Here is an 8,952-nt window from a genome sequence, read left to right as displayed (position 1 = left end):
TTGGCCATGCTAAATTGTCCCTTAGTGTCCAAAGATGTGCAGGTTAGGTGGATTGGCCATGCTAAATTGTCCCTTAGTGTCCAAAGATGTGTAGGTTAGGGGGATTGGCCATGCTAAATTGTCCCTTAGTGTCCAAAGATGTGTAGGTTAGGGGGATTGGCCATGCTAAATTGTCCCTTTGTGTCCAAAGATGTGTAGGTTAGGGGGATTGGCCATGCTAAATTGTCCCTTAGTGTCCAAAGATGTGTAGGTTAGGGGGATTGGCCATGCTAAATTGTCCCTTAGTGTCCAAAGATGTGTAGGTTAGGGGGATTGGCCATGCTAAATTGTCCCTTTGTGTCCAAAGATGTGTAGGTTAGGGGGATTGGCCATGCTAAATTGTCCCTTTGTGTCCAAAGATGTGCAGGTTAGGTGGATTGGCCATGCTAAATGAACTGGATTATGGGGATAGAGGAGAGGACCGAGATAAAGTGCTCTTTCGGAGAGTCAGTGCCGATGGGCCGAATGGCCTCTCCCTCTGCACCGGAATCACTGTGCAGAGTTTACACATTCTCCCCATGTCTGCATGGGCTTCCTCTGGGGGGTCCAGTTTCCTCCCTTCAGGATTCTACGATAACTGATTTTAATATCAGCTGTGGGTGGAATATTTTCCTGGGAGAAGCTCCCCCTCAACTGGGATATTTTACATCCAGAAAGAGAGGCTGTTTGATCTGAAAGACAGCACCCCCAACAGCGTTCCCTCACTTTAGGGATCCCAGTTCATTAACTCTGGCTGTGCCAGTCAGTCACTCACACAGCTGGGCAAAGCCATGGCGGGAACTCTGATCTGTTGCCACTGGATGGTGGCATTGGACAAGAACCTGACCCTGCCCGATATCTGGTCCAAAGACCAGAATTCCCTTAAAGCGACACTGGCCCTGCCCAATATCTTGTCCATACAACATTAATCTCTGAAAGGGGTACAGTCTCCCCAGTATCCAGTCCTAAGACCATAAGTTCCTTAAAATGGCACCAGCTCTCCTCAATATCCAATCCATCGACCGTAAATCATTTAAAGTGGCACTGTCCCTCCTGCAATATCCAATCCATTGACCATAAATCATTTAAAGCAGCACTGTCCCTCCTGCAATATCCAATCCATTAACCATAAATCATTTAAAGGGGCACCATTGCTCCCCAATAGCCAATCAATTGGCCATAAATCCCTTAAAGCAGCCCCTCGATTATTAAGAACAAACTACTGGAAATCAGGGAGGCAAACAGAAAAGCAAGCCTGTCGGACAATCTGAGCTCTTCCATCTTCAGTCCCCATGGCAATGCAGCGACAGAGACACTTGGAGACACCTTCCAACCTCAGGAAGATTTCTTGCCTCAGGCCCCCAGCAGAGTCACAGTCTGGATGTCTCCCCACCCTCTGTAATTAAAGAAAGGAAACCGGGGTGGGGGTTTAACCGAGTAACATCAGCCCAAACAAGGACAGTTTTCTCCTTCAATGATTCACCATCCGCTCTGAAATTTGATGTTTTAAAACATTTATTGTCTTACGAATTAGAATTAGCTGCTGGTCGGGTCTCACTTTAAGAGATTTATGGATCAGATTTTGTGTGGAACCGATCTTGCTTTCAGGGATTTAAAGATAGATATTGGGCAAGGATTATCTCACTTTAAGTGATTTATGGTCAGTGGATTTGATAGTGGGCTGGGATGATTTTGCTTTAAGTGGTTTACTGTCAGTGGACTTGATGTTGGGCAGAAGCGATATTGCTTTAAGTGATTTACAGTAGAAGGACTGGATATTGGGCAGGAATGACCTTGCTTTAAGGGATTTATGCTCAATGGATCAGATATTGGACAGTAATAGATTTATGGTCAATGGATTGGCTATTGGGTAGGGACAGTGATGCTTTAAGGGATTTATGGTCGATAGATTGGATATGGGGTAAGGACAGTGCTGCTTTAAGGGATTTATGGCCAATTGATTGGATATTGGGGAGGGACGGTGTTGCTTTAATTGATTTATTGTCAATGGATTGGATATTGAGGACAGCTGGTGCCATTTTAAGGAACTTATGGTCTTTGGACCGGATACTGGGAGGACTGTACTGCTTTCACAGATTAATGGTATATGGACCGGCCATCGGGCTGGGCCGGTACCACTCCATGGGATTTATGGTGCATGGATCGGATAGTGAGCAGGGACAGTGCTGCTTTAAGAGAATTATGGTCAATGGACTGGGCATCAGTCAGGGCCAGTGCCGCTTTAAGAGAATTATGGTCTCCGGACTGGATGTCAGACCGCACAGTGCCGCTTTGAGGCATTTCTGGTCTATGGAGCGGATATTGGGCAGGTCAGTGCAGCTTTAAGGGAATTGTCGTCTACAGACCTGATATCGAGCAGGGCCGGTGCCGCTTTAAGGTACTTCTGGTCTATGAACCAGATATTGGGCAGGGCAGGTGCCGCTTTAAGAGAATTCTGGTCTATGGACCTGATAGCGGTTGGGCCAGTGCCGCTTTAAGAGAATTATGGTCTGTGGACCGGATATCGGGTAGGGTCGGTGCCGCTTTAAGATATTTTTGGTCTATAGACCGAATATCGTTCAGGTCAGTGCCGCTTTAAGAGAATTATGGTCTGTGGACCGGTAAGCGAGCAGGGTCGGTGCCGCTTTAAGGTATTTTTGGTCGATAGACCGAATATGGTTCGGGTCAGTTCCGCTTTAAGAGAATTATGGTCTGTGGACCGGATATCGGGCCGGGTGGGTGCCGCTTTAAGGCGGTGTTTCCGGGGCTGCACAGTCCGATCCCAGGCGGTGGCGGTGATGTCCCGGAGTGAAGGCGGATCGGCGGCTGCGGGCGGCGGGGATCCGGGAGCGGACCGGGATCGGGACCGGGATCCGGAGCCGAGTCTCTGCCCCCGGGACCCGCTCGGGCTTTGCTGCCGCCGGAGGAACCGAGCCCCCAAACTGGGGCAGGTGGGCAGGTCCCGGAAAGGTGGGAATACCGGGATAAACCAGGGGGAATACCGGGATAGACCCGGGATAATACCGGGATAGACCGAGCTCCCAAACTGGGGCAGGTGGGCAGGTCCCGGAAAGGTGGGAATACCGGGATAAACCAGGGGGAATACCGGGATAGACCCGGGATAATACCGGGATAGACCGAGCTCCCAAACTGGGGCAGGTGGGCAGGTCCCGGAAAGGTGGGAATACCGGGATAAACCAGGGGGAATACCGGGATAAACCCGGGATAGACCGAGCCCCCAAACTGGGGCAGGTGGGCAGGTCCCGGAAAGGTGGGAATACCGGGATAAACCTGGGGGAATACTGGGATAAACCCGGGATAATACTGGGAAAAACCCGGGATAATACCGGGATAGACCGAGCTCCCAAACTGGGGCAGGTGGGCAGGTCCCGGAAAGGTGGGAATACCGGGATAAACCAGGGGGAATACTGGGATAGACCCGGGATAATACTGGGAAAAACCCAGGATAATACTGGGAAAAACCCAGGATAATACCGGGATAGAACTGGGATAGACACAGGATAAACCAGGATAGACCTGGGATAGACCGAACCCCCAAACTGGGACAGGTAGGGAGGTCCCGGAAAGGTGGGAATACCAGGAAAAAAATTGGGATAATACCAGGATAAAACCGGGATAGACCTAGATAGAGCTGGGATAGACCGAGCCCCCAAACTGGGGCAGGTGGGGTGCTCCCGGAAAGGTGGGAAAACCGGGATAGAGCTGGGATAAACCCGGGATAAACTGGGTCAGGAGTTGGGTAAGGCCGGATTAACTTCCAGAGAGGCCGAGCCCTCAAACTGGGTTAGATGGGGTGCTCCCAGAAAGGTGCGGGAAAACCAGGGAAATAAATCTGGATTTAATCCGGATCAGAGTTTAAACTGGAGCTAATCCAGATTGAGGGCTGGGAATAAACTGGATTTCATCCTGGTTTAAAGCAGGTATAAATGGGATAAGCAGTGGAGTAGATCTGGATTTAATCCGGAATCGTGTTAATCTGGAGCTAATCTGGATTCAAAAGAGGGTTGAGAGTCTGTTGGAGCTAATCTTTGATTTGATTTGTTATTGTCACATAAACACTGCAGCACAAACAGACCCTTCGGCCCATAAGTTGCGCTGATGATATCCCTACCCACCAGGCCTATCTGTAACTCCTAATCCCATTAAATCCCATGTACTCATCCAGAAGTCTTTTAAAAGACCCCAGCGAGTTTGCCTCTACCACCACCGACAGCAGCCGATTCCACTCACTCACTCACCACCCTCTGAGTGAAAAACTTACCCCTAACATCTCCTCTGTACCTACTTCCCAGCACCTTAAACCTGTGTCCCCTCATACCGACCATTTCAGCCCTGGGAAATAGCCTCTGAGAATCCACCCTATCTATACCTCTCAACGTTTTATAAACCTCTATCAGGTCACCTCTCGACCTTCATCTCTCCAGGGAGAAGAGTCCCAGCTCCCTCAACCTATCCTCAGAAGGCATGCCTCCCAATCCAGGCAACATCCTTGTAAATCTCCTCTGCACCCTCTCAATAGCTTCCGCATCTGTACACATCCACATGCATTGGGATGCAGAGAAGAGTATTGTTTCTTGCATGCTATAGACAAAGCATACCATTCATAGAGAAGGACAGGAAAGAGTGCAGAATGTAGTGTTACAGTCACAGTGAGGGTGTAGAGAAAGATCAACTTAATGTGAGGTAGGTCCATTCAAAAGTCTGACAGCAGCAGGGAAGAAGCTGTTCTCGAGTTGGTTGGTACGTGACCCCAGACTTTTTCCCGATGGAAGAAGGTGGAAGAGAGAATGTCCGGGGTGTGTGGGGGGGGGTCCTTAATTATGCCGGCTGCTTTTCCCCGAGGCAGTGGGAAGTGTAGACAGAGTCAACGGATGGGAGGCTGGTTTGTGTGATGGATTGGGCTACATTCACGACCCTTTTGTAGTTCCTTGCGGTCTTGGGCAGAGCAGGAGCCCAGACCAAGCTGTGATACAACCAGAAAGAATGCTTTCTATGGGGCATCTGTAAAAGTTGGTGAGAGTCGTAGCTGACATGCCAAATTTCCTTAGTCTTCTGAGAAAGTAGAGGTGTTGGTGGGGCTTTCTTAACTATAGTGTCAGTGTGAGGGGGAGCCAGGCCTGTAGCTAATCCCGGGTTAAAATGGGTTTAAAGAGGATTGGGAGGTGTGTTAATCCGGGATTGGGAGTGGGTTTAATTCTGGAGCAGGATTCAGGTTAATCCCACAATCCTCGGAACCGAGTTCTCGGTCTCTGAGTTAACTAATTAACTGGGCCAGCCAACTCATCGGGCAACTTAACCGAGTGAGCTCGCTAACTAACCGAGCACCGGACCCGACTGAGCGGGCAAGCCGGGTAACGGGTGGACTGAGCGGGTAACGGGTGGACTGAGCGGGCAAGCCGGGTAACGGGGGTGGGGGGGTAAAGATGGACAAGTGGATTTGCTGATTTCTCTCTCCCTCTCTCTCTCTGCCAGTTGATATTGAAGACAGTATGCTGGATCAGTTCCTCGGCAGGACCCTGGAGAAACCAACGTCACACCTATAGCGAAGAGGAGACGGGTGGGTGGGTGGGGGGGGGTGCGGCTGGCCTGTCCCGGAACCCCCTCCCCCACCCCACCCCACCCCACCCCACAAACACCAAACCTCCCTCCCCCTCGCTGGCCCCCCCCCCTGCCCCGAGTTGATGAAATCACAGTTAAGGGGAGCTTGGTGAAATGGACCGGTTGTGTGCGAGGGAGGAGAGGATCTTGTGAGCCTGCCTCGCGTCGCTGACTCGTCCCCCTCGGAGAACAGCAAGATCCCATCCAGGGGCTTTCCAGCAAAGGGGCGCAGACTTCCCCCCCCCACTCTGCCCTGCATGTGCAACGAACGACAAAGATGACGAGACTTCTCCCTCCCGCTGGGATTCCGGGACAGAGTGTGGACTTTTCCCCCACCCCGGGAAGCTCCTGTCACTCCGGCCGTTCACACCTTATCCGCGGAGGGGCTGCTGTAGCTGTGAGGCGAATCGCGATGGGGTGTCTCTCTCTCTCTCTCTCTCTCTCTCTGTGGATGGCGGGGGTGGAGGTTCCCAGCCCTGCTCTCCCCCCACCCCCCCGCACACTGACCCAAAAGCTGCATGCTGGGGTATGTTTAACAGAGGCTGCTGGGAATGGCTTTGCCCTCAATTACTCCTCGCCCGCTGCACTCAATGCACCAACTGTGAGCCGGGGGACGTGACCCAGTCTGGGTGCCCCCCCCCCCCCCCGTGTCCGTGGAGGTTTTGGACTGGCTGTTTTGACTCTCTCTCTGTCTCTGTCTCTCTCGATACAGCGTCACGCGCTGAAATTGTGCCAGTCTAACTGTGTCCTCTAACCTGCCAACACTAATAAACCGCTGATCACTGAGAAATCCGCTTTCTTTTACTCCGATTCACACACCCCCCACCCTCTACCCCCCCAAACACACACACACACACACACACACACACACACACTGACTCTCACTGGGGTACGGGTCCCACACACACACACTGACTCTCACTGGGGTACGGGTCCCACACACACACACACTGACTCTCACTGGGGTACGGGTCCCACACACACACTGACTCTCACTGGGGTCCCACACACACACACACTGACTCTCACTGGGGTACGGGTCCCACACACACACACACTGACTCTCACTGGGGTATGGGTCCCACACACACACACACTGACTCTCACTGGGGTACGGGTCCCACACACACACACACTGACTCTCACTGGGGTACGGGTCCCACACACACACACACTGACTCTCACTGGGGTATGGGTCACACACACACACACACACACACACACACACACACTGACTCTCACTGGGGTACGGGTCCCACACACACACACTGACTCTCACTGGGGTACGGGTCCCACACACACACTGACTCTCACTGGGGTACGGGTCCCACACACACACACTGACTCTCACTGGGGTACGGGTCCCACACACACACACACTGACTCTCACTGGGGTACGGGTCCCCCACACACACACACTGACTCTCACTGGGGTACGGGTCCCACACACACACACACACACTGACTCTCACTGGGGTACGGGTCCCACACACACACACACTGACTCTCACTGGGGTACGGGTCCCACACACACACACACACACACACACACACTGCCTCGCTCGTTTTCTGCTGACGGAGTAACGATTGTGATAAGGAGTCCAGCATTGTTGTAGGGTGTCATTGAGTTTCCTGCACCCTGTGGGTGTTGGTAGGTCCCTGGCAGTTAGGGGGTAGCTGGGGGTCAGGGTAAGGGCTCCCCTGCAGTGTGGAGAGGTGGGACAGGGTTGGCGAACGCTGCCCACCAGCTCAGGGTGGGACCCGTCACTGCAGCTGGGCCGAGGAGAGTGCGTCCGGAGGGGGTTAGTTTGGTGTCGGGAACTATCACATCAGCAGGACTATGTGCAGCACTCCTCTGGGGGTCAGTGCAGACTCGATGGGCCGAATGGCCTCGTTCAGCACTGTCGGGGGTTGATGATAAGAGCAGTGAGGTGATGGTGCTGTTGTATAAAACACTGATTAGGCCACAGCTCGAGTACTGTGTGTGCACAATCATAGAATCCCTACAGTGCAGAGGGAGGCCACTCAGCCCATTCAATCTGTACTAGCAACAATCCCACCCAGGCCCTATCCCCACATACTTACCCTGCTAACCCTCCTGACACCAATGGGCCGAAGGGTCTCTTTCCATGCTGTAAATCTCTCCGACCCAATGACTCATTACAGCTCAGGGACAGACGTTTCGTCCCCTCACCGCTCCGTTCCAGCCCTGTTTAGTGTAGAAGGCAATATCTTGTGGGTGTCACTGGTAAGGTCAGTATTCTGTTAGCGTCCAAACTAGATACAGAGTAAAGCCCCCTCTACACTGTCCCCCCCCCTCTACACTGTCCCGCCATCAAACACTCCCAGGACAGGTACAGCACGGGGTTAGATACAGAGTAAAGCTCCCTCTACACTGTCCCGCCATCAAACACTCCCAGGACAGGTACAGCACAGGGTTAGATACAGAGTAAAGCTTCCTCTACACTGTCCCCCCCATCAAACACTCCCAGGACAGGTACAGCACGGGGTTAGATACAGAGTAAAGCTTCCTCTACACTGTCCCCCCATCAAACACTCCCAGGACAGGTACAGCACGGGGTTAGATACAGAGTAAAGCTTCCTCTACACTGTCCCCCCCATCAAACACTCCCAGGACAGGGACAGCACAGGGTTAGATACAGAGTAAAGCTCTCTCTACACTGTCCCCATCAAACACTCCCAGGACAGGTACAGCACGGGGTTAGATACAGAGTAAAGCTCCCTCTACACTGTCCCCCCATCAAACACTCCCAGGACAGGTATAGCACGGGGTTAGATACAGAGTAAAGCTCCCTCTACACTGTCCCCCCATCAAACACTCCCAGGACAGGGACAGCACGGGGTTAGATACAGAGTAAAGCTCCCTCTACACTGTCCCCCCATCAAACACTCCCAGGACAGGTACAGCACGGGGTTAGATACAGAGTAAAGCTCCCTCTACACTGTCCCCCCCATCAAACACTCCCAGGACAGGTACAGCACGGGGTTAGATACAGAGTAAAGCTCCCTCTACACTGTCCCCCCATCAAACACTCCCAGGACAGGTATAGCACGGGGTTAGATACAGAGTAAAGCTCCCTCTACACTGTCCCCCCATCAAACACTCCCAGGACAGGGACAGCACGGGGTTAGATACAGAGTAAAGCTCCCTCTACACTGTCCCCCCATCAAACACTCCCAGGACAGGTACAGCACGGGGTTAGATACAGAGTAAAGCTCCCTCTACACTGTCCCCCCCATCAAACACTCCCAGGACAGATACAGCACGGGGTTAGATGCAGAGTAAAGCTCCCT

The 8,952-nt window shown here is 52.5% G+C and overlaps 1 long non-coding RNA gene across 1 annotated transcript; it reads left to right on the top strand.

Annotated features, from left to right (window-relative positions):
* Positions 1-2,767: 2,767 nt before the first annotated feature.
* On the top strand, positions 2,768-5,595 carry LOC145339575 (uncharacterized). The gene is made up of 2 exons (XR_013886039.1): positions 2,768-2,988; positions 5,512-5,595. It is a non-coding gene; the product is annotated as an uncharacterized LOC145339575 (long non-coding RNA).
* Positions 5,596-8,952: the final 3,357 nt, after the last annotated feature.

Source organism: Carcharhinus amblyrhynchos, unplaced genomic scaffold (assembly GCF_965287045.1).
Source record: "Carcharhinus amblyrhynchos unplaced genomic scaffold, sCarAmb.v2.hapA scaffold_544, whole genome shotgun sequence".
Lineage (NCBI taxonomy): Eukaryota > Metazoa > Chordata > Chondrichthyes > Carcharhiniformes > Carcharhinidae > Carcharhinus > Carcharhinus amblyrhynchos.
This window is presented reverse-complemented; position numbering and strand designations above follow the sequence as displayed.